Genomic DNA, 13,959 nt, shown 5'->3' with positions numbered 1-13,959 from the left:
TTGTGTAAATCTGCTGTTACTACTAAAGTACCTAATGCCAGTTTACCTTCATGGAAAATTTATGCATATGGAGATTCACCATTAAGTCTTCCCTGTGTTCACACATACAGGGGGACAGTAATATGGGAGAGCATAAAGGAAACATGAGAATAACTTGAGGAAGTGATTTATGTGATTTATGTGAATATCCTGAAATCGATAATACTGTGGTGTCCTTAAAAGCTGGAAACAAGACAATGTATACTGAGTCCCTGCTCTTCAGATTCCTGCCCTAGCTCTTCAGTATGCCAACAAGTTACAGCTACATAACTGTAGTTTTTACCTAATCATCCTAGAAGGGATTAGGGAAAGGGTTTACTACAAGGGAGAAATGTAGAAGATTGCAAAGCATATATATGTATATATGTATATGCCCATGTACCCACATAGGGTATGTCACTTACACAGCCCTCACCCCCTCAATTGGGGCAGCACCTTGGATCAGAGGAACACCTCCCAGAAAATCTTGTGAAGGGCTGTAAAGCCCTTGCATTAAGAGGAGGAAGATGTCCATAAAAGGTACCATCTAGCTAGGGATAAAATGTGAGTATGATCTGACCATCAGCCATAACACTGGAAAAATTTCTAGCATCTTCCAACGATTCCGGGCCTAAAGGAATGTGTATTAGCACAGATAGCTTGACATTGAAATCACGCAGCAAAACACAGAAAGAAAAAAGGACTTGATAGCTTTCTAACGCAAAGAAGGTCTGACAGTTTGACCAAACCTGGTGTTATACTAGAATTTCAATGGAAAAACCAAAATTACAACTCCGTGTGTTTTAAATAATCTCATCATAAAGCTCTATTTGCATTATACACAAATATCCTGAGAGCAGAAGAGAAGGTAAAACCAGCTTAGACAAGACAGGCTTTGCAGAATTATCTCTCAGTTAACATCAATACTATTTATGTAAAATAAAATTAGCATTTGTTAACTCAAGCCATCATATATTGTACTTATCACCTCCTAACTCAAGCCATCATATATTGTACCTATCACCTCCCTTGATATCTCGCTTAGAACATAAAAGAGGATGGAAAGCATACAGCAGCTATGCCATTTCAAGGCGCACACACACACAGACAAAAAGACAAAACCAAAGGTACTGTCTGATGCTATGATCTGAGCTAACACAGAATGTGCGAAGAGGAAGGCACAGATATGCATTAAATACTCATTTTCCTTGTGACATGAAGTATTTGGGAATTGCCTTTTCCCCTTAAAATGAGAGGATTTTGGAAGAGATTCCTAGCAGAAAAATCCTCCTAATGATGTGAAGAACAAAAATAAAACAAAGTAAAGCATTCTTTGAAAGATTCCAGCAATCTGAAGTTTGTGAAAATCAATGACAGGAGAAAAACAGATAAATTATAAGTACCCATCTTAATGTCAGATCTAGATTTACAGTTTTAGGATCAATAAGTAAATATTCACTATATGCAATTATGCTTCAAACAGAAAGCATCACAGTGTTTGAACAATCAGAAGGTATAATTTTTAAAAGCTATGAAATTTTTACTTAAACAACTTCATAAAACTCAACTGTATTTTTCCTCTTTTTCAGCCCTTGTGAGGACAGGTCATACAACAACTGAGCATTCTTGAACAAACAGGCATCTGTTTTGCTTTATAGAAACCTTGCAGGAGCTCACAATTCCCACAAACTACACCACAGGGAACCAACACTTATTAGTTGAATAACACTGTAGAAGTTTTACTGTATTTTCCAGCAAAACATTCTTCACTGAAGTCTTGTTTTTAATCATTCAGTTCAGTGGGAGTAAATTCCCTGCTGCACATTCACATAGTAGAGAAAGGCAATGTTCACAAAAGAAGAGCTGAACAAAATACAAATGAGTGCTTCAAAATCTTCTAGTTACAGAGAAAGATCAAACTTGATTTCATAAGGAAGTTACAAGTAATAAAGTTTCCCCATATTGCCCTGTCTAATTCTATTTTACCTGTTACTCCAGACATTGAAAAATAGAGACTATGGGCAAAGTAGCTGGCCTGAGGCAGAAAATTTTGCAGCATGTGGGAGCTCTGGCTGTACCTACGTGTCTGATAGCAGAATAACCAGTTAGGTTTGCAAGAACAAGAAACCAGTTCCCTGAAATGACTTTGGGACAGACCCAAAGACGACAGGCACAGTGACATAACTTCCAAGATCCTAGACTTTCAAGAGCAGGAATTTACCTGCCCAAAACTGGTTTCTCTCTACAGGCAGTACAGGAAGGGAAATAGACACCTTGGAGGAGTTACAAATAATATCTACATGCTAGACAGAAGAGTAACTAGATAAAATAATTGTTTTATGTGAGTCTGAACTCTGACCAATTTCCAAAACTTAGAAAAAGGTGAGCAGAAACATTCAAATTTCAGTCTTTGGCTAAGAACGGGCACCCAGTTCCCTTTAAAATTATAGAAGAAAAAAGGAGAATGGGTGCTTTTAGCATTTTGCCAGGCTTCATATCAAATCTCCTGAGGCAAGAACTGACATAACCCCGAGAGTCTGAATCCATCCAAGCATCTCTAATCTCTAGGCCACAGTGTCATACTCTCCTGTGGCTGTCCGGCTTACATTTTTTGGTGCACCATGGGACAACTTAAACCGGGGGATCAAAGCACTAACCCTGGTGGTTAATGCACTGTCTGGGGAAGTGGAAGACACGGGGTTTCAAAACTGAGAACACAGTCCTCTCGTGTCCTGAGTAAATGATCTGATCATCAGGCTGTGTTATAAAACTGAAGCGGTTGCAGGAGCAAAACAGCAGCCATGCTTCCAGATGTTTCTTTTTAAAGTGATGATCACTGCTGTATTTTCCACTGAGTGCCAGGTTGGGTAGGACATTGTACAATTATGAATTTACAAGGCACATTTATCTCACAGTTTCTTTAAATTGTACCTGATCTTTCAAGCCTTGCTCCTGCATGTGTCACTAAGCAAATTAGACTGTTTCTAACAAATCACTCATCTTTTTCTTACTTGTCTTACCACCAGGTTGCAAAGAAAGGCTGACAGTTACTTATAAAGGACAGATTGTAGGTTTTAGCTCTGCTAAAAAAAATAATGATTTTGATTAGTACTGCACACTTTCCTTCAATATCAATACTGTTGCTCCAGCATAGAAAGCTCTAAGAGGAAAATTCATGTATAGCATTCCTTCCAAATGATATTTTGGTTTTAGCCAGCTCATGTAATGTTTTTTCCAAGGTCAGTCTAAGCATCTGGATTTGCCCCTGGTCAAAATACTTCACTTTTATCATGAATTGTCTGAAAAAATATTTAAGTGGAAATGTCTTCTATTTTTAAGGATTTATTTTACCAAATGATTTCTCAGCAACTAGAATGAGCTGCTTTTGTATTTTAGAAAGGAAGCAAATGAAAATGCACATATGAAATAATCCCTTCTACATTTCTGTGCCTTACACCAGGGCAGCCTATAGGCATGTGAGATAATTTTAGTTTTATTCTGCTTGAATAAGATACAAAGAAATGTCAGCTAGATACATATTTATTTCTGTGGTCTGTCTCCCAGGAAAGAAATGTTTTTCTTTCACGTGCTAGAGCTTGTTGTCTCTCTCTTTTTTAAGTTTCACTTCTATCTCACAGCATTCCTTTATTCTTATATTACAATTATAACTTTATGTGACATTCAATATTCCTGAATTTTCAAAGAATAGTGAAAAGACTATCTCAGTTACAAAAGAAGAAATATACTATGAAAAGCAACATATGTAAAGGAGAAAGCACCTGCTCACCTCGTAATTTCATTTTGATGCTTATTGTCTCTCTTAATAAATTAAATAATGGCCTTTTTTTTTCCTTTTTTATTTATGGAGGCTTTTTAGTCTTTCTAAGCAATCATCCTCCTATCTTTTGGATTTTTAGAGAAAATTCACTCCGTACTACATGATGATGTTCCCTGAATAGTACAGTTTCTTTCCTCCCAGTCTCTAAATTGGAGATTGTGCAAATGGAAAGATCTGTAAGCAGGCTACAGCAATACAGGTTACTGCATTACAGAAAATGATGCGCACATTGTTGCTTTCCCACAACAGCACAAAGACACCATAAGAAAGATAATAGAACTGGAGTATATTTCTTATCTGCCAGGGAACCTGAGGTGTCCACCTGAGTGACAGTAATTATGGACACACTAGGTCAATGCGTGTGCCTGAATGTGTGGAAACCATACCTCTTCTCTCCTTTCCATTTCAGTAGCACAAAAGTTGTCCAACAACTCATCCGAGGGTTTCTGCTCTGCAGATGGGTGACTCAGCCCACTGCGCATATCTGAAGTGAGACCTGACACACAGCTACAGAGAGCTAGATATTTGTATTCTTCAGCTCCCAACTAATGCAGGGTGAAAGGGCAGTAGTAACTGTACAACTGCTGCTGAACCCACAGAAACTAATATAAAAGTGACAGCTGAAAATCTATAGGCTTCAGCAAGCAATATTAGGTTTGAGAGATGTAGTAAAGGGCTGGGCCCGAAATGTTATTCTTCTCTGAAATTCAGGCTGAGAAGGATAAACCTGTAACTCCCAAGGGAGAGATTCCATTAGAATGACTTAGAGGGCAGTGCAAGGGGCAGACCCTTTGCACAGTGGCTCAGAAGTACACAGAATAAAATCCTGCTTTCTTGGAGATCCGGCATAAATTTAGCCTTGAAATGCATCACAGCTAATTTCTGAAGCTAATATTTTTAGCACATAATGTATATTAGAATTCATTCTAACCTCAAGCCAAAACCAGATTCGCTAGCTCTGTCATATCTTCTCCCTGATATGTGGCTTGGAATTTAGGGTACAACTCAAATCTCTGCCATGTTCTTAGGAACAGTGGTGTGCAGGCAGCCTATCCTGGAGGCACACTGTTGGGATGCCTAACAGAAGAGAGTAGTGAAATAACTCTAGTCAACATGACTGTAGTCCTTGCCTCAGCTGGATACCTAAAGAACTGCTTCATTTGCCGAATAAATCCAATGTTACTCTTGAACCTGTACCTTACTAAACATTAAAGAAATGAGAATGGAATGTAGATAAATCAGATAATGTAGATAAATGGAATGTAGATAAAAGAACTATAAAATAAATCCTGTAGTTGAACCAAATTCTCTTGTACAAAAATGCTAGCTATTCAGCTCAGTTGTTTCATGCCGTTCATGTGTTTGTTTATTGAACAAGAGGAAAAGAGTTAGGTTTTAATATGCCTGTAGGTATTGTAAAATGACACAAGGGAAGCATGGCCTTTCTGGTGTAAAACAGAATGAGTAGAAAATTTACAAGATATATTGGTATCAGGTGGATCACAAGTTTTCTCAAAAATTTTATTCTTCGTGGCTTGGAATGGTACTCTAAGGGTGGTGAAAAGGAAAGAACTTAGCAAATAAGACTGTGTCAGCAGAAGTAAAAAAGGGGGTATCTTGGAATTGCCAAGACAATTGTGGTTCAAAGGTGTGGAGTCTCTGAAGGTACAGGGGAATTGCTTGCCTTGAATAACAAACCTTGTTTTTCTGTAATGGTGTAGTCCTTGGACAGCCTGAAGAAGAGATGTTAATACTTTCAGGACACTTAAACAATTCTTCAAGACAAACTTGTTGGATGTCCACTGTCTTGCCTATGAGATTATGGGCTTTTAATGCCTACAGCTGATATTGAATTAGCTAAAATAAAATCTTCATACTCTTAGCATGCATGTATACAACCAATATAAATAGCTTGTTTCCAGTAAGTTCTATAGAGTCATGTGGACTGATGTGGGTTGAATGGAACCCTATTTGTTTAAGGCACGCTTCATTCCTATACTTTCAGAATTGGATGAATGAAGAGGTTATATTTAGTATTAAGATTAATAATAGTGTTAAAAAACCCTACAGATACAATCTACTTTTTTCTTTCAGGGACCTCATATGGGTGTTGGTAACAACTTGTCAACACCATTTTTGAAAAGATAAGATTTTCTGGGAAAGATGACTGAGACCAAGGGAAAAATTTGGTTTTCTTTTTTCCAGGCACTATAGTTGCCCTTGCTACTTAGAAATATTTCAGCAGGATCACATTCTTTTTCCCTGCGATTTTTCCTGAAACCTTTAATTGAACATGCTGAAAATTTTCACTCTAGCCAGACAATTTTCGCTGCTGTCTAAAGGCTAGAGTTAGTATGTCTGTCTTGTCCACATTCTGCCAAAGAGTTTTGTATAGATTAGATCAATTAAATAGACTATCACTACAGTTTCATTTTATTTGATGTCCAGATATGCAAAACCCTGCATCAACTATTCCAGGCACAAGTCCTGACAACCACTCCTCATTCAATGCCTTATCTTTTCCACCTCCTCCTTCCATAAGTGTGACCACACAGAGTTTTTACTTTCATTTTTTCATACTTATCACCAGCTCTGTGACAGACCATTTTCTAAATAAAAACTTCTGCAGGCCAAATCTAACTTTCCCAATATGTTTCAGGCCCTCTACACTGCCAGTCAATTCTAAATTCTACTTAGTTTGCGAGTTCTTCACATTCATCTCAGGCAGAGGTCTCAGTCTGCCAGTACATGCTTCACTAGCTAATTACCTGGAATGACTTCAGGCTCCTAAAAATGAGTTGTCTCTTTAAAGGAAGCTGTTTGCTGAGGGGCTACAGTGCCATGCATACACACAGTTCTTGATTTTTCCTGTGAAATACTGCCTCTGGTAACCTTCTCCTCCTGGGCTGATAGCCTTGCCATATAATTACCAGCAATTTATCATCTACTTTTGCATTACAAATGTGCAAGACCTCAGATTTTGGGTTAGTAGAGACAGTATTAATGTAACCTAACCAGTCCTGTAACTTCTGAACACTGCTGTTCAACATAACAATGTGGTTTTTCTGTCCTTTCTTACCAGTTCTATCATGACACCACTTTTAGATTTTGTGTGATTAGTAATACCTTTATAGAATTCAGTAAGAGCAAACACCTGGACAGTAGCCAGACGATAACAAATACGTTGCAAACTGAACTCTATTTCAGCCACAGCAGCTGGTTTGTGTCCCATAACACACACAATTTGGCATCTCTGCTTCCTTTCTTAACCTTCATGCATTTACACCCTGCAAACCCAAACCCTAGCACACTGCATTTCAGTGACAGACATCCTTACTGATCCACCTGATTTAGTTCAGGTTGGCCTCGTCCTGCAGACCACTGTACTAGATGATAGCCTCTATTGCTTTCAGCTATTCTGTAGTATAAAAGGGTCACTTTATCCACCAGAAATTAAAAAGTGAGCTGCGCCCTCATATACTAACTAGGCCAGTGACTGACTGTCCTTTTTTCAACACTAAAATGTAGCCATCAGGACTCCTCTGTAACACTGTATTTGTTAATCACCGGTAATAAAAATATCTGGTAGCAATTTATAATAGTCACCAAAACCACCCCATAGCCAAAAAGAAAAACTCCTTTTCTTGTGAGAGGCTGAATATCATGTTGGGCTGCCGCAAGTGCAAATAAGAGATATATATGTTCTGCTCACAAAGCAGCAGCAAGAGATAGAATATAGTAAGACTGAACAGCAAGGATTTACAAAGAATAGGAATAACCATTATGTAGCAAAAGTTTACCCTGAAAAATAGGTGTGCTCAGAAATAGATTCACATTTTTTTCTTCCAGACACATAGAGTGAGATTCCCTTCAGACATGCACACCATATTTCCTATGGAAAGCAGAATACAATGAAAGCAAGGCACAGAGAGAAAACATCTTACACTCAAGTCTTATCCCAAGAAGAAGTCAGGATTCAAGAGCTAAGCACTTATGTCTACTACAGAGTAAGCTCCATACATATAAAAGCAGAGTTAATAAACATTTAAAGTTAGGTGTAAGTGATAAAACCACTCTTCTGATATGGCTATGGGTCATCCCTTTCTATACTCAGAATTGAGTAGGCAGCCACTGAAATTATTGTCCTAGACAAAATACAGTGGCCTCCTGATAGAAATGTTAGAGGCATAGGAAATGTGATTAAGAAATAACATAGGAAATGCATCTGCTATTTTTGTAAATATAAAAAAATATAAATAAACTGCAAAACTCATCACCACATTAACATTTGTCATGGGCTTTTCTGACATAGCAAATGTAAGGAGGAGAATCTAGAAACAGGTATCGTCAGGGAGATAGGGCTTCTATAGGTGTGAATCTGAACTTGAAAAACTGCAAGGGACATGATTCCTCATTCTATGACATTGCTGTGAGTTGGTTCCTCTATTTCCTCAAATTCAGGGTCCTAGATTGTGCCAACTCTCCTGCCAGCTAGTTTCTGTGGAGTCAGTATTTATGGACCTAACAGTACAACAAAGACATTGTTATCTTCCTTATCCCTTAGAATCCCTAAAGAGAAATGTCTTGTTCTTTATGACTACTACGTAGTTCAGTGCAGTTCTTGTAAGACACAGAACATATTTAACAATATAACACATACAGTGCAAGTTTGTACTGGTAACCACACATCTGTTCAGAATAACAGACTTCAGGTTTAGTATTTCTAGAATTCACTTTAAGAGGTTTTGCCTTATTTTAATTATCATGCCTTTTGATTATTTAATGAAAAATTAATGCACTGGATTGAACTTGTAATATATTTATCACTGGCAGAATAATCCATTCCTAAGATAATCTGAACTGTTTCTGCATATATCTAGCCAACAAATTGGCCCTTTCTGCTAGTGGTGCCATTATTCAAGAATATCAAAGCAAAATTTGAGAGACCACAGAAAGATATCTCTCTTACTGAATTTTACTATTTGGATGCTACTGCATTCAGATCAATTATCAGCTTCATCAGGGGCTCAACTTAAATGCCTCTACGCAAACACACATGGCATGAAGAATAAACAAGAGTTGTTAAGAGATGTGTGCATACCTGCAGGGCTGTGATCTTATTGGCATCACGGAGACGTGGTGGGATGGCTCCTATGACTGGGGTGTTGGAATGGAGGGACACAGGCTCTTTAGGAAGGACAGTCAGGGGAGAGGAGGAGGGGGTATCACCCTCTATGTCAGTGACCAGCTGGAGTGCATGGAGCTCCACCTGGGGATGGATGAGGATCCCACCGAGAGCTTATTGGTCAGGATTAAAGGAAGAGCAGGGACAGGTGACATTATAGTGGGGGTCTCCTACAGGCCACCGACCAGGAAGACCAAGCTGATGAAGCCCTCAATAGACAGATAGGAGCAGCCTCAAGTTCACAAGCCCTGGTCCTCATGGGGGACATCAGCCACCCCAATATCTGTTGGAAGGACAACACAGCAGGGCATAAGCAATCTAGGAGATTCCTGGAATGCGTTGATGATAACTTCCTTCTCCAAGTGACGGAGGAGCCAACGAGGAGAGGTGCTATGCTGGACCTTGGTCTCACCAACAAGGCGGGGCTGGTGGGGAATGTGAAGCTCAAGGGCAGCCTTGGCTTTAGTGACCATGAAACAGTGGAGTTCAAGATCCTTAGGCAGCGAGGAGGGTGCACAGCATGCTCACTACCCTGGACTTCAGGAGAGCAGACTTTGGCCTCTTCAGGGATGTGCTTGGTAGAGTACCATGAGATAAAGCCCTGCAGGGAAGAGGGGCCCAAGAAGGCTGGTTCACCTCCTCCAAGCTCAGGAGTCATGCATCCCAACAAAGAGGAAATCAGGCAAAAATGCCAGGAGGCCTGCATGGATGAACAAGGAGCTCCTGGACAAACTCAAAAACAAAAAGGAAGCCTGCAGAGAGTGGAAGCAAGGACAGGTAGCCTAGGAGTAATACAGAGAAATTGTCCAAGCAACCAGGGATCAGGTTAGGAAAGATAAAGCCCTGATAGAATAAAATCTGGCCAGGAGAGGTCAAGGGCAACAAGAAAAGCTTCTATAGGTATGTTGGTGATAAAGGGAAGACTAGAAAAAATGTGGGCCTTTTCCGGAAGGAAACAGGAGACGTGGTTACCTGGGATATGGAGAAGGCTGAGGTACTCAATGACTTTTTTTACCTCAGTCTTCACCAGCAAGTGCTTCAGCCACACCACTCAAGTCGCCGAAGGCAAAGACAGGGACTGGGAGAATGAAGAACCACCTACTGTAGGAGATCAGTTTGAGACCGTCTGAGGAACACGAAGGTGCGCAATCCCATGAGACCTGATGAAATGCATTGGTGGGTCCGGAAGGAACTGATAGATGAAGTTGCTAAGCCACGATTGATCATATTTGAGAAGTCGTGGCAGTCCAGGGAAGTTCCCACTGACTGGAAAAAGGGAAGCATAACTGCCATTTTTTAAAAGGGGAAAAAAGGAAGACCTGGAGAACTATAGGCCAGTCAGTCTCACCTCTGTGCCTGGCAAGATCATGGAGTGGATCATCCTGGAAACTGTGCTAAGGCACATGGAACATAAGGAGGTAATAGGTGACAGCTAACATGGCTTCACTAAGGGCAAATCGTGCCTGACAAATTTGGTGGCCTTCTACAATGGGGTTACAGTATTGGTGGATAAGGGAAGAGCAACTGACATCATCTACCTGGATTTGTGCAAAGCATTTAACACTGTCCCACATGACATCCTTGTCTCTAAATTGGAGAGACATGGATTTGATGGATGGACCACTTGCTGGATAAGGAATTGGCTGGATGGTTGCACTCAAAGACTTGCGGTCAGTGGCTCGAAGTCCAAGTGGAGACCAGCAACTGAATGCCCTGAAGAGTGGCGTTCTTCAGGGGTTGGTACTGGGACCAGTGCTAACATCTTTGTCGATGATATGGAGAGTGGGATTGAATGCACCCTCAGCAAGTTTGCAGACGACACCAAATGAATGGTGCAGTTGACATGCCTGAGGGACAGGATGCCATCCAGAGGGACCTTGACAGGCTTGAGAGGTGGGCTTGTGCAAACCTCATGAAGTTCAACAAGGCCAAGTGCAAGGTTCTGCACATGAGTCAGGGCAATCCCAAGCACAGATACTGGCTGGGTGGAGAATGGATTGACAGCAGCCCTGCAGAGAAGGACTTGTGAGTGTTGGTTGATGAGAAGCTGAGTAAGACCCAGCAATGTGCGTTTGCAGCCTAACACTGGAACAGGTTGCCCAGAGAGACTGTGCCCCATCCCTGGAAGTGTTCAAGGCCAGGCTGGATGGGGCTTTGAGCAACCTGGTCTAGTGGAAGGTGTCCCTGCCTATGGCAATGGGGTTAGAACTAGATGATCTTTGAGGTCTCTTCCAACCCAAACCATTCTATGATACTATGATAAACTGCAATTGTGTCTCAGGAACACTCAGCTTTAATTATGAGCTTGATCAGTTAGATTGACTAGTGCTGCATAAACCTGGGACAAAGACAGCACCATTATTCACTTCTCTCATCTGCCTTTTCTCAGCTAATCAGTTGCTAATCTTGTACAGTCAATAAAATAGTTTACTTGTTTTCATTTTATTTCTGTAAAACTCATTTCAGCAGTGGATGGGCAAGTGTACTTTTTTCATCTAGATGAGTAAGGTAAATGCATTTTAGTAGAGACCTTTGTTGCAGCATCTAATCATTTCCTTTTTGCCAACGTAGGCCTCAGTACTGCAAATACTATGCATGAAAGATCTGTATAGTCCCATTGAACTCAGGCACTGGCATCAGACATTTAAAGTTACCCACATAATTCTAATACTGTAAACTTTTATGATTGGCAATTCTAGGATCCTAAATCTAAAAAATAACACTCTGCTCTTGAGGCTTCAAAGTTTTCATTACCAAAGCTCCCTACACTTCTGTTAGTTCCTGTGTGCTTAGCCCCCCCCCCCCCCCCCCCATTGATGGCACTAATCAATTTGGTGCCTTTTCCATATCAGGAACTTAAGTCTCTACTTTGTTGCTGAAACTGAACTTTTCAAAATCTTCCATGATGTCTTCCCATGCTGCTGGGAGTCCAGACACTTCAGTAAGGGACACTAATTACATTAATCAGCAGAAGTCCCAAATTTAGGGTGCTGGAGGACTGATTTTTAGGCTCATTGCATATACAACGCCATACACCTAAATCATAACAGTATATATACTACAGTATGGTAACCACTGACAGTTTTAAAGGGCCATTCCTATAGAAATGCCTTTTTCACCTTATGCACAGTGTACACAATATTATGAGCATTCTGAGTGTTAGGCACTGTGCTATTCAGCAGGTATTCTATATAAAATTAATTAAAAACCAAAAATATTTTCCTTTTTTTTTTGAGATATTAAGGAAGCTCAGTTAGCTCAATTAGTATTGTTGTTCCTCCTGAAAAATTTCCAACACAGAACAATGTGGGTTTTAACCCTTTTGTAGATAGGATATCCTGGGAAGGACCTAGGACATGTGCTGCAGTTTGTTCTTGGAAATTCTGATTCTACTTTATTTCTGCTGGTGACTAGATACTTTCCACTGTAGTCTTTCTTCCTTTTCTCCATGCCAAGAAGAAAGAACAATGCAGTAGTTGGAAAAAAGAAAGAGATCATCAGTTTATTTGGAACTGTACCAAATAACAAAATATTTTCAGCTGGAAAATCAGGAATACCTGTCCTTGTTAACACTGCTCACTAAAGAAAATTTAGAGGCAAATTTGAGTTATCAAATAGTTCAGTATGCTTAAATAATTTATGTTTTCTCACTTCCCCACTTACAGGACTATTACAAGATTTTTGATGTCCCTAATTTAATGGGCACATTTGATTGGGCTATGTATTTCACATTTAATAAAGGGCCATATATTTAATAGAGATTTATTTTAAGTTGATTTAATTTAACTTACCTAGTGGAAATATGATATATATTATACTATTTTAAATTTCTTTGGTATAACATAAACTCACATCTCCATTAAGCTCCTTTATATTTTAAGACACATTTACTTTATAACTATGATCTTGACTTACAAAACTGAAGTTACAGTATTGAATGCTAAAGATTTATTTGGGTATTTAAAATGTAAACATGATAAAAATGAATTACCACATCAGCATTTTGCATACACTGCTATTATTTTTAACAGAGTGCACTATAGAAGAATTAGTGGGCAGCATTAGAGATGAATGAATCTGATTTAGTGAAATACATTTTGACACAGCAGTTGTTTCTTGTCAGTTCAATGAGTTTTACTCAGGGGATATCACTTCTGGCTATAATCTACATGCTTCAAATGATAATCTGCTTTACACACAACTGCTTTTTGTCTGGATTCATGGGAAGTTTGATACTTCTGATTTTTCATAGTTTATGGCATTTAATAGTGAATTTTTAGACTGTGTTTATGGAATGTCATGCATTCAATAAGACAGAAAAATAAGTGTCTCCTTGCACAGTTAGTATACGCTTGTAATGACTTGAGTAATGTCTGATCTTAATTAAATACTTATTTAAAAGGATATGGTCTCTATTTTAGCATATTCATCCAGCCCCAACAAAATACCAAAGTAAACCAACAGTCAGCCTGAGTTCCTGTGAATACCTTGTATAAAGATACTCTCCAAAAGAAACATCAAGAATCTAGAAGCAAGGAGAGGTGTTGAAAACAGTTTTAAATGTATAAACACCGATTCTTAGCTTATAGGTGCATTCAACATAGATCAGAAAGGATGAAGTGTGTCTCAGATTTGAGGTCAGCATATCAGGGCATTATGACTGAATAGCATTTATAGATGTGTTCAAAGAATAATGAAGTCACTGAATATAATGGGAAAGATTTATGCTCACACACCAAAGAGGTTATTGCCTTCACTGGAACTCAAAATTTCAGTATTTGAGGGCAGACAGTTACTCTTAGAAAGTTCTGAACAATATACTTTGAACAGTAATTTGTTACTGGTAGATTAAAAGATATTTCCAGTTATCAGTAGGTTATCCGCAACAGCTCATTAGCATTGGACTAAAGCAGAAAGG

At 39.3% G+C, this 13,959-nt stretch overlaps 1 protein-coding gene across 2 annotated transcripts in view; it reads left to right on the top strand.

Moving 5' to 3' along the window:
• The window catches only part of GLRA3 (glycine receptor alpha 3), a 99,019-nt gene that overhangs the window by 52,705 nt on the left and 32,355 nt on the right, over nucleotides 1–13,959 (top strand). The window lies entirely within an intron of this gene.

The sequence above is a fragment of the Haliaeetus albicilla genome, chromosome 1 (genome assembly GCF_947461875.1).
Source record: "Haliaeetus albicilla chromosome 1, bHalAlb1.1, whole genome shotgun sequence".
NCBI lineage: Eukaryota > Metazoa > Chordata > Aves > Accipitriformes > Accipitridae > Haliaeetus > Haliaeetus albicilla.
The sequence above is the reverse complement of the archived record's forward strand: the minus strand, read 5'-3'. Positions and strand labels throughout refer to the sequence as shown.